The 26,919-nt window shown below is 36.9% G+C and overlaps 1 protein-coding gene across 2 annotated transcripts in view; it reads right to left on the reverse strand.

The window, feature by feature from the left end:
- The window catches only part of LOC131427566 (protein numb), a 132,373-nt gene that overhangs the window by 77,387 nt on the left and 28,067 nt on the right, over positions 1–26,919 (reverse strand). The window contains exon 1 of one of the 2 annotated variants that reach the window (XM_058590878.1): positions 19,683–20,370. The exons of the other annotated variant lie outside the window; for it this stretch is intronic. The gene's annotated coding sequence lies outside the window, so the exon portion shown is untranslated. Of the gene's footprint in view, positions 1–19,682; positions 20,371–26,919 lie in introns of those variants that run through there. 2 annotated transcript variants of the gene reach the window in all.

Here is a 26,919-nt window from a genome sequence, read left to right on the forward strand (position 1 = left end):
TCATTTCAGCTCAATTTTCATGCTAATGACCACGGTACAGACGCAGACCATTCAGCAAAGCCACTCCGTCGCATTCCGTACACAAAAGCCGATTCTGTGAACATGCAAAACATCTGTCACCGGTTCCACCACTTCATCGGTGTTCGTCGGGCTGAGAGAATAAATAAACAAGCACAGCGAGCATGGAACTGGGCAACACGCCGGAGGAAAAGAGTGCACTCAACTGTTGCATATGTGCTTGTGCACATTTGTGCCAAGTAATGGTGATACTTTGACTTCGAACCGGAAAATTCATGAGAAATTAATTCGCACTTGCAGTGCGAGGTACAGCCCAGGCTTATGCTGTGTCAATCATGCTTGGCGAAGACAACATAGATACTATAGGCAAATGAAGTCTACTGGAAAACAGTGTTGTACTTCAAATGTCCCAGTCCTATTGCATGCTGGAAGTGGTAAATGTGGTTAAATTTCTATCTTTTAATCTTCTACCAACTTCTTCTCACTTTCAAATTGGTTTACCATTGTCAACTCCAATCTACTCATGAAGGTATGCTGTCTACGCAAATTAGTTGACCCATTAGAAATCGAATTTTTTTTAAAGAAACGAAGTTTTTTTCATGACATCACCTCGACATCTAGCACTGGGTTCAAACACTTAGCTCTAGAATTATTCAGGAAACCTGTTTGTCTACAGCACAGCTTTTGCAACATTTGCCGAGAGTCAATATTCCCCAGCAACAACGATGAACAAGAGACTTACGATCCCAGCATGAGACCACCAACCAATAAACCAACCTGACATTGCTATGCCATGAATCAGCTCACTGGATAGTTTGAATGCAGCGGCCGAATCGATACGTTTCCGATGTGGGTTTGCAAAACCTTACTAATTCATAGGTGAATCACGGTCTGGTTTCAGTGACTAACCTGGCCCCGAAGGCACCGTTTCCGCTGTCGGAATTAGTTCTAGGTTTCGTTGTGATCATTTAATTGTGAAGGTTACTTGTTTAAACAGTGATAGTATAATACTTTTTGGTAGCAGTAAAAACAGATTGCCAAAGGTTTATGTTTAATTCAATTCATAACCTTCCAAATTATTCACATTTGGATAAAGTTCCATTTTTAATGGATTCTATTACACCAATCAACCAACCCACAAATTTCCAATGTGGCGTGGATAGTTGATTGCAAAAACTACCACAACCACTACAACGTTGCAATAATTTATTGCTCGAATAATCAACCACGGTCTGGAAGAAATGAAAAGAATCAATTAATGCAAAAAATAACAAACTCTAGCGTTCGCATCAACCCAGTACTCTCCGGTCCGAGCTTTGCAACAAAACTCCACTCATGAAAGGTGAATCTGAAACCGGTTTCAGAAGATGAGATAGGGTTTATTTTTCCTCCTCAGATTTCCATGCTCGAATCAGCCATAAAATCATCAGCCGTGGGTATGCCTAGAGTCAACTTAAAATCTTGGAACTGGCAAATTGAACAAAAAAATCGATTTTGGTTTCAGCAGTGCTCCCCCATACTGAAAAAAATACAGGTAAAGTTCACAATATCAGGGCAGGTTCGCGAGCAAAGGAAATGTGCTAATGGACCGGAGGTAATTTACTTTTTTCGAGTGGAATGTAAATAGGTTCGAAAGTAAGAATATGAATGAGTAGTTCAATCTAGAAGCCACGAATCATCATCACAAGAGAAAGATAATTGAGGTTATGGGAGTTCTAGATAATACTAAACAAGTTAATGCATTAAAACCGAAGCTTTTTTTACAACCAGAAAATATCTAAATTGAATTATCAGTCGTTTCCGCAAAGCGAATTTGGATTTCTGATTTTAGATTAGTCTGAAGCTTGATTTAGTTTACCATGCGAAAGAAAACCGCAGCCTTTGATATAATGGATTGTTTTTCTCCAGACTGACATTACTGACCACTAACACATGGATCAATAAGTCCCGAGACTAACCATGAAAACAACATTTGTTTTGCAAAACTTTTTTTTTTATCCATCAACATAATACCCTTTTAGGGTGATACAATGGTTCCAACGTTTTTCCAATTTTTCAATGCCATGTTTATAAAAAAAATTATCTTTCGCTTCAAAATAAGCTTCAGTTTCAGCGATGACCTCCTCATTTGAGCCAAATCTTTTTCCCTGGAGCATTTTTTTAAGATCAGCAAAGAGCCAGTAGTCACTGGGGGCTTAATCTGGCGAGTGTGGGGGGTGGGGAAGCAGATCAAAGCCCAATTCGTTCAATTTCAGCATGGTTTTCATCGACTTGTGACACGGTGCATTTTGTTCCATCGAAAGCAATCGCGGCACCCACTTGGAAAAAACCTTTTTCATGCTCAATTTTTCATGAAGAATAATAAATACACTTTCAAATGATATCTGTGTCATCTCAGCAATCTCACGGAGCTTCACTTTACGATCTTTCATTATAACTTTTGTCACTTCACTCACATTTTCCGGTGTAACGGCTTCCACAGGTCTACCCGAGCGTTCCGCGTCATTTGTGTCGGTACGACCACGTTTAAACTCGGCGAACCACCGACAAATCGTTGCTTTTGATGGACAAGAGTCCGGATTACATTTTGCAATCCATTGTTTCGCTTGCACGGTGTTTTTACCCATTAAAAAACAATGTTTTATCAAAACACGAAGCTCGTTTTTTTTTTTCATTTTTTTAACAAACTACAAAACCACTTTACTCCAACCTCGATAACTCAGCTGTTTCTGGTCGGATCGACCTAAAATTTTGACCCGTTTCAAGCAAAGGTTAGTACTCTAGAAAGACGTGGTTACTGGTTTACTACGAGCGCCATCTCTGCTTTAGTCTCGGGACTTATTGATCCATGTGTTAGGTTGTTCCTTTTGGGTCCCATAACCACCATGCAAAATTTTAGCTCAATCGGCGAAACTATATTTTCGCGCCCGAGGTTTAAAGTTTGTATTAGATTTAGTATGGAGAAATTCACTTTTTACAAAAAAAATTTATCATAAATTACTGAATATATTTTCGATGGTATGGAGAAGAAATTGTGGTGTTGCCTTGGGAACAACAAAAAATTTTCACGATTAAGTTCTACCCAGTCTTGTATAGGATAAATTTTAAAAAGACGTAAAGTAAGTCGTATTCAAGACAAAATACCGGACATTATAATGGGAAAATACAGTACAAATTAGAATATAATGCATTTAAGAGAGAAAAAAAGTACACTGCATTTGAATCGAAAATACCGTACAAAACTGTAAAATACAGTATGAGTGATATGAACGTTAGACATAAGCAACAACAAGTGAATCGATTTATTTCATTATCAATTCTTGAATCGTCGAATAAGTATCGATACTGCTTCATACACGTTCTTCGCATGAAAGTAAAATGAACGAGTAAGGAAACGAAAACAAGAGCACTTTTTTGAAACTACTGTCTTGATTGTGTTGTCGAACGAACATGGATTTCATATTCACAAATGAAATTATCTCTTTCTAATCGGGTTCCAACATTTTATGCAGGGAAACCCAGAAGCATCGCATGAGTATTTATTCATCTATTCACTGTTTTGAAACTCTGCCACTAAATTTTGATTATTATCAAGAATAAAACAAAGAGGAAGTTCACTAATCTTAAAAAAAAATCGCTTGCAAAAAAAATCTTCACTACATTACAATGATGAATTCAATCGTTTCTTTTTACGTAATCAATTTTCAAGTGTACAGAATAATTGCATGACTACTGCCACTAGCGTCATCAGAAATTTTTTGAGGACGGGATCCGAATTCACTACAACTGGCTGGTAAAATAAGTGCTTTATATCCCCAACACATAATATTAATGCGAGATTTAAACTCAACAAATTAATTACTAAACCGAAAAAAAATCATCCGAACTAGCGCTTTCATTACTATCCAGGGTAGATCAATGGTATAGCAGTTTCATGAATCGACGAAAGTTACAAAATCGAGTAAAGCCTCTTCGAAAACTTGCATGTAAACAATTTTATTATTCAATATGTTTCATTCTAATTCTCGTTAGAAAATAATTAAGTAAGAATGGGAAAGGAAAACACAAAAATAAATCTTGCGAAAGTTTAATTTTGCATCGTGCTGCATTGAGATCGAGGCATACAGGACATATCCGCTGATGGCTCATCGAATTAATAAGAAAACGCTCAGCTGCAGGGACATTTATAAAAAACTTATAATATCTCATCTCATCGAATGATGGGGAAAGAGTATTCGATATATCAGTAAAATTGAGAATTCGCCAACTCCAAAGAGTGAATTGTTGGTACGATTTTTGCCTTTCTCTATAGAAAGGTATTAGAATTGCTGGAAAAACCGACTTTCGAACGGAGCCTCGGAGACCCATAGTGTTATATACCATTCGACTCAGCTCGACGAGATCGGAAAATGTCTGTGTGTGTGTGTGTGTGTGTATGTGTGTATGTGTGTATGTGTGTGCACTTTTCGAAGATATTTGAACGCGCTCAATTTTCTCAGAGATGGCTCAACCGATTTTAACAAACTTGGGCTCGTTTGAAAGCTACTATCGGGGCATTGATCAAGTTCGAAGATAAAATGGCTGTGACTTTTGGTTCCGGAGATATGATTGTATAAGTGACGTAACCGACAAAAAGCGTTGTATTTGAACGCGCTCAATTTTCTCAGAGATGGCTGAACCGATTTGAACAAACTTGGACTCGTTTGAAAGCTACTGGCGGGCCATTGATCAAGTTCGAAGATCAAATGGTTGTGACTTTTGGTTCCGGAGATATGATTGTATAAGTGACGTAACCGACAAAAAGCGTTGTATTTGAACGCGCTCAATTTTCTCAGAGATGGCTGATCCGATTTTAACAAACTTGGGCTCGTTTGAAAGCTACTGTCGGGCCGTTGATCAAGTTCGAAGATCAAATGGTTGTGACTTTTGGTTCCAGATATATGATGGTATAAGTGACGTAACCGACAAAACACGTTGATTTTTACCGCTCTTGTATATATAAGGGTGCCAAAATTTTGGGATCAACTCTATTTTCGTAAAGTTCTAGTGCTCAAAAGTTTAAGCACCTCGAAAAAAGCCTTCATGCAAAATTTGACCTAAATCGGACATGCTTAAGGGGTGCTGCCCGGTGGTAAAGGTTTGACAATTATCGATCTTGAAAAAGCACCATAGGGGGGAGTACATGAAATTTCCAAAATCGAAAATTTTTTTTGATGCCAAAACTCTTAAAACTGCATAAAACATCGAAATTTAGTGTCATCTCAAAAAAAAATTTTTTTGAAAAAATCAACTTTCTGGGACTTAGAAAAATTTTCATATTTTTTCTAAGTCCCAAAAAGTCGATATTTTCAAAAAATTTTTTTTTCGAGATGACACTATATTTTGACGTTTCATGCAATTCTAAGCCGTTTGGCATCAAAAATTTTTTTTCGATTTCGAAAATTTCATGTACTCCCCCCTATGGTGATTTTTCAAGATATATGAAAATCCCACTAAGTGGACTAAGAAGGCTTTTTGCCTTTCTCTATAGAAAGGTATTAGAATTGCTGGAAAAACCGACTTTCGAACGGAGCCTCGGAGACCCATAGTGTTATATACCATTCGACTCAGCTCGACGAGATCGGAAAATGTCTGTGTGTGTGTGTGTGTGTGTGTGTGTGTGTATGTGTGTATGTGTGTATGTGTGTGCACTTTTCGAAGATATTTGAACGCGCTCAATTTTCTCAGAGATGGCTCAACCGATTTTAACAAACTTGGGCTCGTTTAAAAGCTACTATCGGGGCATTGATCAAGTTCGAAGATAAAATGGCTGTGACTTTTGGTTCCGGAGATATGATTGTATAAGTGACGTAACCGACAAAAAGCGTTGTATTTGAACGCGCTCAATTTTCTCAGAGATGGCTGAACCGATTTGAACAAACTTGGACTCGTTTGAAAGCTACTGGCGGGCCATTGATCAAGTTCGAAGATCAAATGGTTGTGACTTTTGGTTCCGGAGATATGATTGTATAAGTGACGTAACCGACAAAAAGCGTTGTATTTGAACGCGCTCAATTTTCTCAGAGATGGCTGATCCGATTTTAACAAACTTGGGCTCGTTTGAAAGCTACTGTCGGGCCGTTGATCAAGTTCGAAGATCAAATGGTTGTGACTTTTGGTTCCAGATATATGATGGTATAAGTGACGTAACCGACAAAACACGTTGATTTTTACCGCTCTTGTATATATAAGGGTGCCAAAATTTTGGGATCAACTCTATTTTCGTAAAGTTCTAGTGCTCAAAAGTTTAAGCACCTCGAAAAAAGCCTTCATGCAAAATTTGACCTAAATCGGACATGCTTAAGGGGTGCTGCCCGGTGGTAAAGGTTTGACAATTATCGATCTTGAAAAAGCACCATAGGGGGGAGTACATGAAATTTCCAAAATCGAAAATTTTTTTTGATGCCAAAACTCTTAAAACTGCATAAAACATCGAAATTTAGTGTCATCTCAAAAAAAAATTTTTTTGAAAAAATCAACTTTCTGGGACTTAGAAAAATTTTCATATTTTTTCTAAGTCCCAAAAAGTCGATATTTTCAAAAAATTTTTTTTTCGAGATGACACTATATTTTGACGTTTCATGCAATTCTAAGCCGTTTGGCATCAAAAATTTTTTTTCGATTTCGAAAATTTCATGTACTCCCCCCTATGGTGATTTTTCAAGATATATGAAAATCCCACTAAGTGGACTAAGAAGGCTTTTTGCCTTTCTCTATAGAAAGGTATTAGAATTGCTGGAAAAACCGACTTTCGAACGGAGCCTCGGAGACCCATAGTGTTATATACCATTCGACTCAGCTCGACGAGATCGGAAAATGTCTGTGTGTGTGTGTGTGTGTGTGTATGTGTGTATGTGTGTATGTGTGTGCACTTTTCGAAGATATTTGAACGCGCTCAATTTTCTCAGAGATGGCTCAACCGATTTTAACAAACTTGGGCTCGTTTGAAAGCTACTATCGGGGCATTGATCAAGTTCGAAGATAAAATGGCTGTGACTTTTGGTTCCGGAGATATGATTGTATAAGTGACGTAACCGACAAAAAGCGTTGTATTTGAACGCGCTCAATTTTCTCAGAGATGGCTGAACCGATTTGAACAAACTTGGACTCGTTTGAAAGCTACTGGCGGGCCATTGATCAAGTTCGAAGATCAAATGGTTGTGACTTTTGGTTCCGGAGATATGATTGTATAAGTGACGTAACCGACAAAAAGCGTTGTATTTGAACGCGCTCAATTTTCTCAGAGATGGCTGATCCGATTTTAACAAACTTGGGCTCGTTTGAAAGCTACTGTCGGGCCGTTGATCAAGTTCGAAGATCAAATGGTTGTGACTTTTGGTTCCAGATATATGATGGTATAAGTGACGTAACCGACAAAACACGTTGATTTTTACCGCTCTTGTATATATAAGGGTGCCAAAATTTTGGGATCAACTCTATTTTCGTAAAGTTCTAGTGCTCAAAAGTTTAAGCACCTCGAAAAAAGCCTTCATGCAAAATTTGACCTAAATCGGACATGCTTAAGGGGTGCTGCCCGGTGGTAAAGGTTTGACAATTATCGATCTTGAAAAAGCACCATAGGGGGGAGTACATGAAATTTCCAAAATCGAAAATTTTTTTTGATGCCAAAACTCTTAAAACTGCATAAAACATCGAAATTTAGTGTCATCTCAAAAAAAAATTTTTTTGAAAAAATCAACTTTCTGGGACTTAGAAAAATTTTCATATTTTTTCTAAGTCCCAAAAAGTCGATATTTTCAAAAAATTTTTTTTTCGAGATGACACTATATTTTGACGTTTCATGCAATTCTAAGCCGTTTGGCATCAAAAATTTTTTTTCGATTTCGAAAATTTCATGTACTCCCCCCTATGGTGATTTTTCAAGATATATGAAAATCCCACTAAGTGGACTAAGAAGGCTTTTTGCCTTTCTCTATAGAAAGGTATTAGAATTGCTGGAAAAACCGACTTTCGAACGGAGCCTCGGAGACCCATAGTGTTATATACCATTCGACTCAGCTCGACGAGATCGGAAAATGTCTGTGTGTGTGTGTGTGTGTGTGTGTGTATGTGTGTATGTGTGTATGTGTGTGCACTTTTCGAAGATATTTGAACGCGCTCAATTTTCTCAGAGATGGCTCAACCGATTTTAACAAACTTGGGCTCGTTTGAAAGCTACTATCGGGGCATTGATCAAGTTCGAAGATAAAATGGCTGTGACTTTTGGTTCCGGAGATATGATTGTATAAGTGACGTAACCGACAAAAAGCGTTGTATTTGAACGCGCTCAATTTTCTCAGAGATGGCTGAACCGATTTGAACAAACTTGGACTCGTTTGAAAGCTACTGGCGGGCCATTGATCAAGTTCGAAGATCAAATGGTTGTGACTTTTGGTTCCGGAGATATGATTGTATAAGTGACGTAACCGACAAAAAGCGTTGTATTTGAACGCGCTCAATTTTCTCAGAGATGGCTGATCCGATTTTAACAAACTTGGGCTCGTTTGAAAGCTACTGTCGGGCCGTTGATCAAGTTCGAAGATCAAATGGTTGTGACTTTTGGTTCCAGATATATGATGGTATAAGTGACGTAACCGACAAAACACGTTGATTTTTACCGCTCTTGTATATATAAGGGTGCCAAAATTTTGGGATCAACTCTATTTTCGTAAAGTTCTAGTGCTCAAAAGTTTAAGCACCTCGAAAAAAGCCTTCATGCAAAATTTGACCTAAATCGGACATGCTTAAGGGGTGCTGCCCGGTGGTAAAGGTTTGACAATTATCGATCTTGAAAAAGCACCATAGGGGGGAGTACATAAAATTTCCAAAATCGAAAATTTTTTTTGATGCCAAAACTCTTAAAACTGCATAAAACATCGAAATTTAGTGTCATCTCAAAAAAAAATTTTTTTGAAAAAATCAACTTTCTGGGACTTAGAAAAATTTTCATATTTTTTCTAAGTCCCAAAAAGTCGATATTTTCAAAAAATTTTTTTTTCGAGATGACACTATATTTTGACGTTTCATGCAATTCTAAGCCGTTTGGCATCAAAAATTTTTTTTCGATTTCGAAAATTTCATGTACTCCCCCCTATGGTGATTTTTCAAGATATATGAAAATCCCACTAAGTGGACTAAGAAGGCTTTTTGCCTTTCTCTATAGAAAGGTATTAGAATTGCTGGAAAAACCGACTTTCGAACGGAGCCTCGGAGACCCATAGTGTTATATACCATTCGACTCAGCTCGACGAGATCGGAAAATGTCTGTGTGTGTGTGTGTGTGTGTGTGTGTGTATGTGTGTATGTGTGTATGTGTGTGCACTTTTCGAAGATATTTGAACGCGCTCAATTTTCTCAGAGATGGCTCAACCGATTTTAACAAACTTGGGCTCGTTTGAAAGCTACTATCGGGGCATTGATCAAGTTCGAAGATAAAATGGCTGTGACTTTTGGTTCCGGAGATATGATTGTATAAGTGACGTAACCGACAAAAAGCGTTGTATTTGAACGCGCTCAATTTTCTCAGAGATGGCTGAACCGATTTGAACAAACTTGGACTCGTTTGAAAGCTACTGGCGGGCCATTGATCAAGTTCGAAGATCAAATGGTTGTGACTTTTGGTTCCGGAGATATGATTGTATAAGTGACGTAACCGACAAAAAGCGTTGTATTTGAACGCGCTCAATTTTCTCAGAGATGGCTGATCCGATTTTAACAAACTTGGGCTCGTTTGAAAGCTACTGTCGGGCCGTTGATCAAGTTCGAAGATCAAATGGTTGTGACTTTTGGTTCCAGATATATGATGGTATAAGTGACGTAACCGACAAAACACGTTGATTTTTACCGCTCTTGTATATATAAGGGTGCCAAAATTTTGGGATCAACTCTATTTTCGTAAAGTTCTAGTGCTCAAAAGTTTAAGCACCTCGAAAAAAGCCTTCATGCAAAATTTGACCTAAATCGGACATGCTTAAGGGGTGCTGCCCGGTGGTAAAGGTTTGACAATTATCGATCTTGAAAAAGCACCATAGGGGGGAGTACATGAAATTTCCAAAATCGAAAATTTTTTTTGATGCCAAAACTCTTAAAACTGCATAAAACATCGAAATTTAGTGTCATCTCAAAAAAAAATTTTTTTGAAAAAATCAACTTTCTGGGACTTAGAAAAATTTTCATATTTTTTCTAAGTCCCAAAAAGTCGATATTTTCAAAAAATTTTTTTTTCGAGATGACACTATATTTTGACGTTTCATGCAATTCTAAGCCGTTTGGCATCAAAAATTTTTTTTCGATTTCGAAAATTTCATGTACTCCCCCCTATGGTGATTTTTCAAGATATATGAAAATCCCACTAAGTGGACTAAGAAGGCTTTTTGCCTTTCTCTATAGAAAGGTATTAGAATTGCTGGAAAAACCGACTTTCGAACGGAGCCTCGGAGACCCATAGTGTTATATACCATTCGACTCAGCTCGACGAGATCGGAAAATGTCTGTGTGTGTGTGTGTGTGTGTGTGTGTATGTGTGTATGTGTGTATGTGTGTGCACTTTTCGAAGATATTTGAACGCGCTCAATTTTCTCAGAGATGGCTCAACCGATTTTAACAAACTTGGGCTCGTTTGAAAGCTACTATCGGGGCATTGATCAAGTTCGAAGATAAAATGGCTGTGACTTTTGGTTCCGGAGATATGATTGTATAAGTGACGTAACCGACAAAAAGCGTTGTATTTGAACGCGCTCAATTTTCTCAGAGATGGCTGAACCGATTTGAACAAACTTGGACTCGTTTGAAAGCTACTGGCGGGCCATTGATCAAGTTCGAAGATCAAATGGTTGTGACTTTTGGTTCCGGAGATATGATTGTATAAGTGACGTAACCGACAAAAAGCGTTGTATTTGAACGCGCTCAATTTTCTCAGAGATGGCTGATCCGATTTTAACAAACTTGGGCTCGTTTGAAAGCTACTGTCGGGCCGTTGATCAAGTTCGAAGATCAAATGGTTGTGACTTTTGGTTCCAGATATATGATGGTATAAGTGACGTAACCGACAAAACACGTTGATTTTTACCGCTCTTGTATATATAAGGGTGCCAAAATTTTGGGATCAACTCTATTTTCGTAAAGTTCTAGTGCTCAAAAGTTTAAGCACCTCGAAAAAAGCCTTCATGCAAAATTTGACCTAAATCGGACATGCTTAAGGGGTGCTGCCCGGTGGTAAAGGTTTGACAATTATCGATCTTGAAAAAGCACCATAGGGGGGAGTACATGAAATTTCCAAAATCGAAAATTTTTTTTGATGCCAAAACTCTTAAAACTGCATAAAACATCGAAATTTAGTGTCATCTCAAAAAAAAATTTTTTTGAAAAAATCAACTTTCTGGGACTTAGAAAAATTTTCATATTTTTTCTAAGTCCCAAAAAGTCGATATTTTCAAAAAATTTTTTTTTCGAGATGACACTATATTTTGACGTTTCATGCAATTCTAAGCCGTTTGGCATCAAAAATTTTTTTTCGATTTCGAAAATTTCATGTACTCCCCCCTATGGTGATTTTTCAAGATATATGAAAATCCCACTAAGTGGACTAAGAAGGCTTTTTGCCTTTCTCTATAGAAAGGTATTAGAATTGCTGGAAAAACCGACTTTCGAACGGAGCCTCGGAGACCCATAGTGTTATATACCATTCGACTCAGCTCGACGAGATCGGAAAATGTCTGTGTGTGTGTGTGTGTGTGTGTGTGTGTATGTGTGTATGTGTGTATGTGTGTGCACTTTTCGAAGATATTTGAACGCGCTCAATTTTCTCAGAGATGGCTCAACCGATTTTAACAAACTTGGGCTCGTTTGAAAGCTACTATCGGGGCATTGATCAAGTTCGAAGATAAAATGGCTGTGACTTTTGGTTCCGGAGATATGATTGTATAAGTGACGTAACCGACAAAAAGCGTTGTATTTGAACGCGCTCAATTTTCTCAGAGATGGCTGAACCGATTTGAACAAACTTGGACTCGTTTGAAAGCTACTGGCGGGCCATTGATCAAGTTCGAAGATCAAATGGTTGTGACTTTTGGTTCCGGAGATATGATTGTATAAGTGACGTAACCGACAAAAAGCGTTGTATTTGAACGCGCTCAATTTTCTCAGAGATGGCTGATCCGATTTTAACAAACTTGGGCTCGTTTGAAAGCTACTGTCGGGCCGTTGATCAAGTTCGAAGATCAAATGGTTGTGACTTTTGGTTCCAGATATATGATGGTATAAGTGACGTAACCGACAAAACACGTTGATTTTTACCGCTCTTGTATATATAAGGGTGCCAAAATTTTGGGATCAACTCTATTTTCGTAAAGTTCTAGTGCTCAAAAGTTTAAGCACCTCGAAAAAAGCCTTCATGCAAAATTTGACCTAAATCGGACATGCTTAAGGGGTGCTGCCCGGTGGTAAAGGTTTGACAATTATCGATCTTGAAAAAGCACCATAGGGGGGAGTACATGAAATTTCCAAAATCGAAAATTTTTTTTGATGCCAAAACTCTTAAAACTGCATAAAACATCGAAATTTAGTGTCATCTCAAAAAAAAATTTTTTTGAAAAAATCAACTTTCTGGGACTTAGAAAAATTTTCATATTTTTTCTAAGTCCCAAAAAGTCGATATTTTCAAAAAATTTTTTTTTCGAGATGACACTATATTTTGACGTTTCATGCAATTCTAAGCCGTTTGGCATCAAAAATTTTTTTTCGATTTCGAAAATTTCATGTACTCCCCCCTATGGTGATTTTTCAAGATATATGAAAATCCCACTAAGTGGACTAAGAAGGCTTTTTGCCTTTCTCTATAGAAAGGTATTAGAATTGCTGGAAAAACCGACTTTCGAACGGAGCCTCGGAGACCCATAGTGTTATATACCATTCGACTCAGCTCGACGAGATCGGAAAATGTCTGTGTGTGTGTGTGTGTGTGTGTATGTGTGTATGTGTGTATGTGTGTGCACTTTTCGAAGATATTTGAACGCGCTCAATTTTCTCAGAGATGGCTCAACCGATTTTAACAAACTTGGGCTCGTTTGAAAGCTACTATCGGGGCATTGATCAAGTTCGAAGATAAAATGGCTGTGACTTTTGGTTCCGGAGATATGATTGTATAAGTGACGTAACCGACAAAAAGCGTTGTATTTGAACGCGCTCAATTTTCTCAGAGATGGCTGAACCGATTTGAACAAACTTGGACTCGTTTGAAAGCTACTGGCGGGCCATTGATCAAGTTCGAAGATCAAATGGTTGTGACTTTTGGTTCCGGAGATATGATTGTATAAGTGACGTAACCGACAAAAAGCGTTGTATTTGAACGCGCTCAATTTTCTCAGAGATGGCTGATCCGATTTTAACAAACTTGGGCTCGTTTGAAAGCTACTGTCGGGCCGTTGATCAAGTTCGAAGATCAAATGGTTGTGACTTTTGGTTCCAGATATATGATGGTATAAGTGACGTAACCGACAAAACACGTTGATTTTTACCGCTCTTGTATATATAAGGGTGCCAAAATTTTGGGATCAACTCTATTTTCGTAAAGTTCTAGTGCTCAAAAGTTTAAGCACCTCGAAAAAAGCCTTCATGCAAAATTTGACCTAAATCGGACATGCTTAAGGGGTGCTGCCCGGTGGTAAAGGTTTGACAATTATCGATCTTGAAAAAGCACCATAGGGGGGAGTACATGAAATTTCCAAAATCGAAAATTTTTTTTGATGCCAAAACTCTTAAAACTGCATAAAACATCGAAATTTAGTGTCATCTCAAAAAAAAATTTTTTTGAAAAAATCAACTTTCTGGGACTTAGAAAAATTTTCATATTTTTTCTAAGTCCCAAAAAGTCGATATTTTCAAAAAATTTTTTTTTCGAGATGACACTATATTTTGACGTTTCATGCAATTCTAAGCCGTTTGGCATCAAAAATTTTTTTTCGATTTCGAAAATTTCATGTACTCCCCCCTATGGTGATTTTTCAAGATATATGAAAATCCCACTAAGTGGACTAAGAAGGCTTTTTGCCTTTCTCTATAGAAAGGTATTAGAATTGCTGGAAAAACCGACTTTCGAACGGAGCCTCGGAGACCCATAGTGTTATATACCATTCGACTCAGTTCGTCGAGATCGGAAAATGTCTGTGTGTGTGTGTGTGTGTGTGTGTGTGTGTATGTGTGTGTGTGTGTGTATGTGTGTGTGTGTGTATGTGTGTGCACTTTTCGAAGATATTTGAACGCGCTCAATTTTCTCAGAGATGGCTGAACCGATTTGAACAAACTTGGGCTCGTTTGAAAGCTACTGTCGGGCCATTGATCAAGTTCGAAGATCAAATGGCTGTGATTTTTGGTTCCGGAGATATGATTCTATAAGTGACGTAACCGACAAAAAGCGTTGTATTTGAACGCGCTCAATTTTCTCAGAGATGGCTGAACCGATTTGAACAAACTTGGGCTCGTTTGAAAGCTACTGTCGGGCCATTGATCAAGTTCGAAGATCAAATGGCTGTGATTTTTGGTTCCGGAGATATGATTCTATAAGTGACGTAACCGACAAAAAGCGTTGTATTTGAACGCGCTCAATTTTCTCAGAGATGGCTGATCCGATTTCAACAAACTTGGGCTCGTTTGAAAGCTACTGTCGTGCCATTGATCAAGTTCGAAGATCAAATGGTTGTGACTTTTGGTTCCAGAAATATGATTGTATAAGTGACGTAACCGACAAAAAGCGTTGTATTTGAACGCGCTCAATTTTCTCAGAGATGGCTGATCCGATTTTAACAAACTTGGGCTCGTTTGAAAGCTACTGTCGGGCCGTTGATCAAGTTCGAAGATCAAATGGTTGTGACTTTTGGTTCCAGATATATGATGGTATAAGTGACGTAACCGACAAAACACATTGATTTTTACCGCTCTTATATATATAAGGGTGCCAAAATTTTGGGATCAACTCTATTTTCGTAAAGTTCTAGTGCTCAAAAGTTTAAGCACCTCGAAAAAAGCCTTCATGCAAAATTTGACCTAAATCGGACATGCTTAAGGGGTGCTGCCCGGTGGTAAAGGTTTGACAATTTTCGATCTTGAAAAAGCACCATAGGGGGGAGTACATGAAATTTCCAAAATCGAAAATTTTTTTTGATGCCAAAACTCTTAAAACTGCATAAAACATCGAAATTTAGTGTCATCTCAAAAAAATTTTTTTTTGAAAAAATCAACTTTCTGGGACTTAGAAAAATTTTCATATTTTTTCTAAGTCCCAAAAATTCGATTTTTTCAAAAAAATTTTTTTTCGAGATGACACTAAATCTCGACGTTTCATGCAATTCTAAGCCTTTTGGCATCAAAAATTTTTTTTCGATTTCGAAAATTTCATGTACTCCCCCCTATGGTGATTTTTCAAGATATATGAAAATTCCACTAAGTGGACTAAGAAGGGTTTTTTTTTTAATTTTAGATTAGCATCACTTTTCTTATATGAGCAAGTGACAGGGCCAAAATTAGAAATTATTTTATAAAATGAAAAAAAAATCATGAGACTGTTATGAAAAAAGAGAAAGGCATTATCACACCACTAGGTGGATTAAGAAGGGTTTTTTCTTCATTAGGGCTACTTTTCTTGGAATCAATTTGTCACATACCTAGCATCAGCATGTAGCATAAATCAGTTCTACATCGATTTGTCCGAAAACGAAAAAAAACTTTGGGTTCATTTTTCAAAATGATTTCCAATGATGATATAATGATGATAAAGCGAAAACGAAAAAAAACTTTGGGTTAATTTTTCAAAATGATTTCCAATGATGATATAATGATGATAAAGCGACAATGCGGAAAAATTTATGACAGCCAGCGAACGTTGTACAGCTATGTTCCTACCCGTCCCGTCCTCGACAAAACTGAAACTTTTCAAATCTATAATCTTGCTAAATTTCTTATTCGGAAATGTTCTTCATGTATCCCCTAGTGCACAATTCATTTAATTTGCTAAGCGTGACACTACCCGAATAAAAAATATTGTAGAAAAACAATACGATTTGTTGTTACAAAACCTTCCCCAATTTTGCTTTGAACATTGAAAAATATTTTTATTTATTTTTAACATATACACTATTTAATTCATTGTGAACATGCTTTTTACAATAGAATGTATAGGTTGTTAAGTATCGTAACAATTCAAATCGTAAAATTTTCTCATACATGTTTCCTTGGAAAACAATCAAATGTACAGTTCGCATATTGTTTGAAACACCACGTGTACAATAAATTCAATTGTGAATCGTAGAAACAACATATTGAATCGTTGGAAATGAAAAAAAATTGTCAAGATACAATAAAATGTAACCCATAGATCCAATTGCGAATCAATTATTTATGCTGTAAAATCAATGGTTTATTTTTTTACGGGTAGCGCTGCTGTGTGCGATACGTATATATGGCTAGAATCACTACGATTACGTTAGTCATCTGCAACAGAACCTCATTGGATTTTCTTTAAATCATTATAATGCATATCGTTCTTGTTTTCCTTAGAGGTCTTTAGAAAACACAGTCTCCTGCTGTACTATATAGAAAACTTTTTGGGTTTTAGTGATTTCTGCTAATAACACAATGTGTTACGTCTGTTCACTGCCCGAATAAAAAATATTGTAGAAAAACAATACGATTTGCTGTTACAAAACCTTCCACCATTTTGCTTCGACCATTGAAAAATATTTCAATGAATTGTTATACACTATTCAATTAATTATGAACATGCTTTTTACAATAGAATGTATAGGATGTTAAGTATCGTAACAATTCAAATCATAAAATTTTCTCATACATGTTTCCTTGGAAAACAATCAAATGTACAGTTTGCATATTGTTTAAAACACCACGTGTACAATAAATTCAATTGTAGAATCGTCAAAACAATATATTGAATGGTTGGAAATGAAAACTATCTTGTCAAAATACAATAAAATGTATTGTAACCAATAGATTTAATTGTGAATCAATTGTTTATGATGTAAAATCAATGGTTTATTTTTTTACGGGTGTTCCTTCGAGGTGCGATCAACTATAAACTAACTATAATAGATATTGTCAAACGTTCAAGAATATGGTTTGGATTATGCATGGAATAGTTTATTACGCTGATCAAATGGTACTTTTACAGGTGGGTTACACTACTGGACAATTAACAATTTTTAAAGCTGGCTGCATTGATTTTTCCAATCATAACTAGTAACTTCCAGTATTTTTTATTGTAAGAATAAGTTTTTTTTAACTCTGTCTTTCAAGACATCATACTTACATGGTATTAATTTGAATACTTTTGAACAATAACGCCTTCTACGATTGAAATCTCGAAAGCGTAGTGAGCTTATTTTTAATATTACACATCTACAAACTATAGGATCACAGTTGGCAGTGAATTTCCAGGATTAAAGGGTGTACGTACTCAAATTGCAAATGGTTGTAACTTTTTACCCATTTGGTGTTTTTAATTCAAATATTGTGTAAAAGTTCAATGTGTGATGTTTGCATGTGTAAATGAGTAGTAGTTTTGCAAACGTTGCGAAGGAGTAGTCGGAAGAACAGCAGCGGCGTAAAATAATTTTGCACCTTGAAAATCCGGATCTCTCGCATCAGCAGGAAGCTTAGAATTGAGCAATCTACTTTATCTCGTGTTTTAAATCAACACAACAAATGTTTAACTGTTGAACAAAAAGGGTCCAAAATGATTTTCCGTATAGTGAAAAGGATCACAAGCGGGTAGTTTCATTAGAGTAAAACTTTCGTGCAAGATGCGAAAAAATGTGACGGGCCACACACGTACAAAGTTCAAAAGGCACCGAATTGCAATGAACGGCAGGATTCAATGAGAAAATCAAGTGTACGGAAGCTCATGACTGGTGTTGACAAAACCGCATTGTCTCATTATGGATGACGTGAATGAAAGAAGACTTTTCGCGGGTAGTTTAGGGGACATCTGTTTTTCACTGCTTATCGTAAATTTGATGTCTCAGAAGACGTTATAAAGTAGATATTGAAGTTTTCCAAAAAAAATACATGATTTGACAAGCAGTTTGATGTCCCAAAAGACGTTAAAAGTGATGTCAAAGTTTACCAAAAAAATACATGATTTGCTCATATGGAAAACAAAACACTCCATTTGTGACAATCATAACCATTAAAAAATCCCTCCAAAAGTGCCTGCTTCCAACCTCTAAAGTCACACAATGGTCCTACGCTTTTCTGGTAGGATTAAGCCGCGTACCACGAAAGATGTTTTGGAGTGGTCAATGGCTAATAAGGTCACTATCGTGCCGAAGGATCTTAATCCCACGACGTTCCGGAACTGCGGCCAATTGAAAAGCACTGGGCCATCATAAAACAGGCGCTTCGGAAACATCCTTAGAAGGTAAAAAAAATGTTAGCCCAAATGTTGTACAGGACCTTATGAACAGATGAATGGGTGAATTTTACCGAATATTTCCTTGTGATGCAATTTGAGTCCAAAATGGGGGTAGATTAATTTGATTACATTTGAGAACGCTTCCAAGAAGACGCTTCGATTCGATCCAAATTCACAATGGAAATTCCACATCATTTACTCATGAGATCACGATGAAATGTTGGATTATTCTGAATCTACGGTGTCTGATATTCACAATCGATTTGAAAATTAGGGTAACGGCTTCAGTAGTCATCTCATAGATGAAAAACATTAGTTAGAGTGAGATCTGCTGTCTCTGTTCGATAAAGTGAACTTAAGGGTAAGATGAAAATAGGTGCTTTCGCTTCGAGTTTTCTCGTCTCTATAACAGCAGTATTGAACAATTTTCGATTTTTTTTTTCTCTGTAATAATGTTTCTTAGCGGCGAGGCAGATGTTCTATCCGATTTCATCAAAATTCGTTTCAATCAACGAGCCGAGTAATTGGTAAAATAATACGACGAATCTTCTAATGAGATAACTATTGGAAGAAGAGCACTAAGTTGAGAAGTTTCTAGGTACGAAATGTACCGAGCTGTAGCGAGAAGTAGAATCTGAAAGCAAAGAAACGTGATTACGGGCTTATTTTCGAACAGAAATGTTGAATATTATTCAATTTAAGACTGCATAATAGAATGTAAATGGTTCCTTATTTGGCAAGCAGTCTGTAGCTACGGAACAATAGTTAGAACTATCAGCGACGAGTAGGAGTACAGGCAATGGAGGACCTTGTCTAGCAAACAAGTGGGTAAAAACTTGTTGCGGAAGATAGTAGTCCGTGAGTGTGATAGAACAGCTGAAGCAATGAGTTGATGTAAGAGGCTGCACCAAAACAATGGCCATAAACTTAAAAACATAAGGATGTAGAATTTTACTCACTAGATTTTCGAATCCGAATTGTTTCGTGTTCCACTCTCAATTACCATACATGAATTATTATTAAAATTATCTATAAAGGATGAAACCGATGTTTGAATAATATATTAATCTTTGCTACTATTTTCATTATAGATATTTCACCTATTTTCGGGTTTAATCAAATATGCACACGTTTTATTTCCAGCGTTCGTTTGAGCTGACATCAGAAATCCAAACCATTGAAACAATCGATATTTGTAATTATTTACCTGCTCGGCTATGTTTGCTGCGACCTAGTAGGACAGTAGCGAAAATCCAACTTTCTTGTAGATTCCAACAAGTGAGGTCAGTTAAACTCGTCCACTCAAACACATTTGTGCCAGCGGAAGGAAATTCAAAGGAAGAAACAATTTTTTTTTGTCCTAGTGGCAAGTTGTATTCGATATGCAAGCACAATCGATATTCGTGTTCACCAGAAGGACTTGTGTTTGCTTTCGTCGAATGCTTGCCTCAAGGGAAATCCCAATGGAAGTGTTGCACAACGTCTCAACCTTGTTTGATTCGCTTCGGTTAAATCACGGCAATCCCAGCACTCAACCAAACTAGCTTCGTCAACGACCCTTTCAAAACATTCTTATTCTCGCTGAAGATAAACACAGTCTCACAATTCTGTTCTCAAACAAGCTCCCGAAAAAAGGGGAGTATGGAAAAAAATAACTCCGCTTGACTGCCCACACAACGCAAACATCGAGTTGGCACCACACCACGGCACAGAAAATCTCCGTCTAACTAGTGCGAAATGAATAATAATCAGCGCAACCTCACTGACACACGCGATCGCGCGAAAACCTGAAACCCAGCGAACACCTCGAGAGACTACTCCTCCGACTCCGTGTGCTCCGGAACGCCGCGCATAACGGTCGAACTTCAAACGACTGACTGACGGTAGCCAACTCTTCTAGCCGTCCAACCACTCACTATTTCACACACTATGCCCAATGACAGAAACCAATACCAACCAAAGTAAACAAACTACACGCGTTCCTATTTGAAAACTGGTTTCAGTGAAGCTACTTCACAGAGCAAGAGAGATGGAAATAACTGCTTTACCCACCCGGTCCCGGAAGATCAATGTGGCTTGAAGAAATTTCGTCGAAATCTTTTTTTTTCTATTCTCAATTGAGCTGTAAATTGAACCGTACTTATTTAAAGTCAAATTTATTCTCAACCCATTAGTAGTATCTACTAAAATTATCCGTTGACTTTCTGACATAATTTATGTAAATTTTTGTGAACAATGTAACAGATGTTGACACCAGAGAACTTTGCTCAACGATTTCGCAACAGCCAAAATATTGTCAGACAAGTCTAACAGAATCATTTTTCAATCAGTTTCATAAATCCGATATATAAAAAAATTACTTAACTATACAACTTTTCGACGCGGTACAAAATTCATTACGAAGAAAGAAAAAAAAAACTAGGACTGAAGTCATTTTATATGCGGTTTCTCACAGTTGTGGTATTCAGTGTTAATTTGGGATTTTATGTGTTACTCAGAAACAAGTATCCCACCCATAAGAAAGATTTAAGTGTACCTACTACTAAAATTTATACTCCTAGCTTGTTTTCATTCAGCAAATTACTGCAATAAATCGATTTTCTGTGAAAAACGGTGTGTAAAATTAGCTCAATCTGTATGGCGAACACTTTCAGATGTTACCACGATCGACACGAGATGTCACCACGATTTGGAGGCCGCTTGCACATGAGACACAATTTTGAATGCAACATTCACTTCACGCTAGATTTTTGTTTTGCTGTTGGTTAAAATGACAAGTTTGTTTTTGTATTATTTCGAACGAATTCTCGTGTGATTTATGCGACATGGAAAAAAGTTACCTTTAACTCTTAGGGAAATCGTGTGATGAATGTTAAAATTGTTGTAGTTGGAATATTTCTATAATAGGCACGAGGATTTTGTTATCGTTCCGGAACGTAGTGGAACGTTTTGAAAGATCATGACGAATAGTCGAGTGGGTGGCAGTGCTGTTTCCGCCGTATAGCAAATTTGGAATTTACACAGGATTTTGAAAAATTTAGTTTGAGTCTGTATATCTGTTATCTGTGTACATACTCAACTAAGAAATCGTGGATTATGTACCACGATAAAATATACAAAAAAATTTAAAAAAAGCAAAAACGAATAAAAATTTACTTTCAAGGATCACATTGAAGGAATCCAGCCAAAGTGTAATAAATATATTAAATGTTCATATCCTCTCATAAACAGAAATTCTAAGCTCTTTCTAAAGAATAAATTATTATCTTTATAAACAAATTTTCCGACCAGTCATGCTTTATGCAATATCAATTTGGCCAAGTTGTTGTGCCACCAGGAAGAAAACGCTTCAAAAGTTTCAAAATAAAATTCTGAAAAAAATTCTGGTTTAGTACAAATGAGTTACACAGACTCACCAATATAGAACCATTAGATGTAATGTCACATAATATTATAAGCGAATTCCGAAAAAAATCGATGCTATCTTCAATTGAATCGATTCGCTCTCTGTATTAGTCAGTTAGTATATAAGTTCCTTTTCCCCATTGCACAATACAAGTAGGTTCACAATTTTCCCTACACAAAAATCGATGTATTCATGGTAATAACCAAATCATGTATATAATAGGGCTGCAAAGTCACCACCCATTCAACATTGAACTTTAAGTAAAACCAATAACTTTACCCACTCGACTCGATCCTGCTAACTTCATGCCACCAGTCCGGCAAGGGCCAAACTGAAACTACCACGCAGAAGGAATGGAAAACAGCAAAACCTAATGCAACTCTACCAAACCAAACCGTTGCGAGTGTTCAATTATTCCCTCCTGTATGTGCAGCTAAGTTCACAAATAATGAACCTGATTCGGAAAAGGTTCATTCATTCAGCATGTTGAGTGTTTCCGTATTTTCTATCGCTATGGAAAACGACGAACCATTCATTGACACGTTCGTTTTCCGTTCCATTCAAAGCAGCAAAGCATGTTTTGTATGCTGCATCGCCGCCGCACCCGCCTGCTGATGATGGCTTGCACTATGCGCCGCTCGCTCGCCACGGGCATGTCAACACGAAAGAAACAACGTTTTTGTAACGATAATTCCCACAGTCTTGACTCTGATGGTATAAGCGTGTAAACGTTAACGGTTGCCACCAACACTACTTGGTACTAGTACGCAGTGTAACTGTGAGATAAATTTGCGATCGTTGCGCGTCCGCATGTGTTTGTTATATCGAAAGCCGATTTATCGCTGAACTCATCGTAGTGCTACAGGGTGATTCCTATTTTGGAACAAATTTACACAGTACGAAAAATTAGATAAACTTACAAAACGCACATTAAAGAAGCGTCGCTACTGACTTAAATTTACGAGCAAAAAATTAAAAATATGTTTTATCATTCATTGTCTCGCTCTTATCTAAGAAGATTTTTTATTGTTCGATGAAGCCTTCCAAAGCATTTATTTGAGTATCGAGAGTTGCGAATAGAATTGGGCATAGTTTTTTTTTATTTCAGATAATTCTCGCAGAGACGGCTCAACTGATTTTTAAGATCTTAGATTAAAACTTACTTACAATCCCATAGAACACTATTAAATTACCTTTTAGAACGGCTATCGTTCTCGCAATTACAGGATGATACGTAATTACGTAAAATCACTCTGAAATATTTATAAACCATGGTGCATTAACTGCAGTGATTAATAGGAGTATGGCATCATTACCCCACTAGGTGGAAAATCATATTTTTACAGCTGTTTCCGTTTATCGGTACAACTCCGAATATATTCTGTGTAATAACTTGAAAAAGAATTATTATAAGGGATTCAAAAAAGGTACGACTATTTACACACTTAAATTTTTTAGCTGAGTCTCGGCAAAAAAATGCCGAGATTCGCACAGCCGAGTAATCAGCAATCATCTCGGCAAAAATAAAATTACTGAGCGTCTCGGCACCCTCAAATTTGACAAACGTCAAATATTGCCGAAATCGTAAGCATAAGATTTACTGTTTGCTCAGTGAAACGTTCACTGAATATTCGGCAATCCAATAAAACGAAAAAATGTAAAAATTTAATTACCGAATCATCAGTAATTAAAAATCTAGTCAATTATTTTTGTTTTTAATTTCTCAACATTATAAACACGCCATTCAGGATCAAAAATTCATTCAAAAATTCATTCATTCATTTTATTAACACTTAAAGAAGGCTTACAAATTTGTTGCCAGTTGTGCTTAAAGCCTCTACCTGAAAACATGTAGCATAAAAAAAGCGTCGTTTCCAGATGCGACCACCTTGAGTCGAGCTGGAAATATGAAAATAAAAATATATATTGATTTTTGACTTACAAAAATGTTCAATATTTAATGATGCATATACGGTATTGTTCAAAAAATAAACTTACTTTGATCTATTGCTTTATTCCATGCATTGGGTTATTTTTTCGCATATCCTCCAAAGTTTTGTCTCGAGGACGCTTTGAGCCCCGTGTTGGGTGCTTTTCCCTTATAATCGCGAGTGCTCTGATAAAGTCGCTTTTTATAAAGCGAAACATGTCACTATATTTATTCAATATTTTTACTTGTAAGTGGTTCCACGCTTCTTCGAAGATTATCCATTTTTCACTCGAGAATTTCATCAGAAAATAATCGCACAATGCGAAGCGAAAATGTTACGCGGCAATAAATGACAGCTGTTGTGCTGAATCTCGGCAACAGCTAGCGCATATTCCGAAATCTCGGCAAACGTCTCTGCTGATGTCGGCATATCTGTTGTTTACTGATAAATTCAGCAAACAATTATGCCAAATTTCGGCAAAGTGAAGCATTTTACCGAAATATCAGTGAATGCATTTAACGAAGTTCAGAAACATGCGTATTGATTACTGAGCAATAAGCAAATTTACGTGTTGCTGATCAGTTTCGGCATTTTATTATGCCGAGCTCAAGAAATGGTTTTAAGTGTGTAGTTTCAATGCTTTCTCAAAAAATTCTCCAAAATAGCATTAGAAAACGGCTAGCGGACCCCTTTAACCGAAATCGACATTGAAACAGACGTAATATTTTTTCACGATTTGATAAAAAAAACTTAGTGATTCGTAACAATTGTATTAATAGTGCAAAATAGCTTGGTCCGTTTTCAAAAGATCATGTCGTTTCAAGAGGTTAGACATCTGTCATTAATATTAGTTCATAGTTTTTATTTACTAAATGATTTGTTGACCAAGTAGCAATTTTGTGTTGACCAAGCAGCATTTGCGGGAAGTTTTAGTTTTCGGTTTTAAATGGAAGAAAAGAGCCAATGAATTGCATCTGCTGCTTGTGGATGTTGATGGTGATAATGCTCCAATTAAAAAACTATGTAAGAAATGGTTTCGACGTTCCAAAAATGGAGATTTCATCGTTGAAAACAGGCCTCGTTCTAAGCAACCAAAAAAAATTGGAAGATAAACAGTTGAAAGCATTACTCGATGAAGATCCGAGTCAAACGAAAGAAGAGCTGCAAAATCCCTGGAAGTACTCAACGTGCGGTTTTTATACGATTAAAATCCATGGAAATAATTCAAAAGCAAGGCAGTAGGGTGGCTGAAACCGAGAGGCATTGAAAGACGATTTTTCACTTGCAAGCAGCTGATTCAAAGGTAACAAAGAAAGGGTTTTGTTACTGGGGATGCCGGCCAATTGTTGCCATCGACCTAAACATCATCTTCAAAGCCGAATATTCATGGTTCGAAGGTCATGTGCATCTGGTGCGACCAAAAGAGTGTACTATGAGCTGCTACAAATAGGTGATACTATAACGGGTGATCGGTATAGGCTGTAATTGATGCGTTTGAGCCATGCAAAACGGCCGGAATACAAGAAAATAAATGATAAAGTTATTCTCCTGCATGACAACGCTCGGTCTCATATCGCGAAAGTCGTGAAAAAATAATTTAAATTGCTCGTGGGACATTTTGCCGTACCCACCGTATTCTCCTGACATTGCACAGCGGTCCGACACGGGAAATTAGCGTGACAAGAATATTTTCACTATTAAACAATAGTTTTTTGTTGCTGGTTCCTTTTGATGAAAAAAGATACTAGGGTGGTCCTTATTTAGATTAAAATCTGAAAGTTAACTTTCTTAATTGAACTCAAAAACGATTTTATTGTACAATAAAGTTATAGGAAATTTTATTATGAGCAACTTTGCTGAAAAAAGCACCAGCTTTTCATTTGATCGAGTTACATCAATTTTTCCGAGGAAAAGTAGGATAGCTCCTGAAAAATCACCTTCTGAAATGTTCTATGGAAAAGTTGTCTTCTGAAGAGTTGTTGAACTAATTTTTGGCGCACAATTACTGTACCAAGCTTTTTCATATGAGCTACCAGTAAAAAGTTATGATTGTTTTTTTCATCAAAAACTAGTCAACCTTCAAATATCAATATTCATTAGATGCCAGATCGATAAAAATGTATCTTATGCGGTTCCTGAAAAGTCATAATATAAGTAAAACTTTGAGAGAAAATATGATGAAGTCAAAAAAGGATCGATTTGTGGATTGCGGCCAAACCGATCGAATTTTTCAAAAATGGGTATCCGTGAAATGACAGAAAGATGGACGAAAGTAGTGACTACCGTTGAACAAATACAAAGTATTCTTTTCAAATATTAGGCTATTATTGCCGTTCTCACTTCCACTTTCACTTCACTCACATATCATTTCACTTGATTTTACCTATTACCGGTATCACGCTCAGTGATGTGAATTTGATGTTCGTAATAACAACAACCTCATCTAAGTAATTACTTTTTTCTGTGAAGTGACTTTCGTTATAAAGACCTACATTCACTTCACTTGGTTTTCACCGTGAAGTGATACCGATAATAAAGTAAAAATCATTTAACTTGGGTTTCACCGTGTAGTGATACCCGTAATAAAGGCCTAAGTTATTTTCGGCTAATACTGGCACTGACGAGTCTAAGACGAAACGCAAAGAAAAGTAAAAACGGTTATGTGCCCTAAGCACAAACTTAGGTTTACCGCTAAATGACCATTCCTGAATCGGCCAGTATTAGCCGAAAATAACGTTTTCGTTCGGCACGTCAGCAAAGACATGGCACTTCGGTGCCAATTAATAAGTGTTTTGCAAATAGCATTAACTTTACGTCAGCTTAGCGGTTCAAGTTGAACTGTTTAAGTTTGCATTAAGCAGTTCAATTTGAACTGCTCTGCACTGACGAGTCTAAGACGAAACGTAAAGAAAAGTAAAAACGGTTATGTGCCCTAAGCACAAACTTAGGTTTACCTCTAAATGATTTACATTTGGTTGGCAAATCCTAACACAATGAGAGAAACTTTATTCATGCTAACATTCACTGTCAGATTAAATAAGTTTCAATGATACTACCAGGCTGGTAATCATCATTCTTGTACTTCATCATTAGTAAGCACTGAGCGC

This window comes from Malaya genurostris, chromosome 2 (assembly GCF_030247185.1).
Source record: "Malaya genurostris strain Urasoe2022 chromosome 2, Malgen_1.1, whole genome shotgun sequence".
Taxonomy (NCBI): domain Eukaryota; kingdom Metazoa; phylum Arthropoda; class Insecta; order Diptera; family Culicidae; genus Malaya; species Malaya genurostris.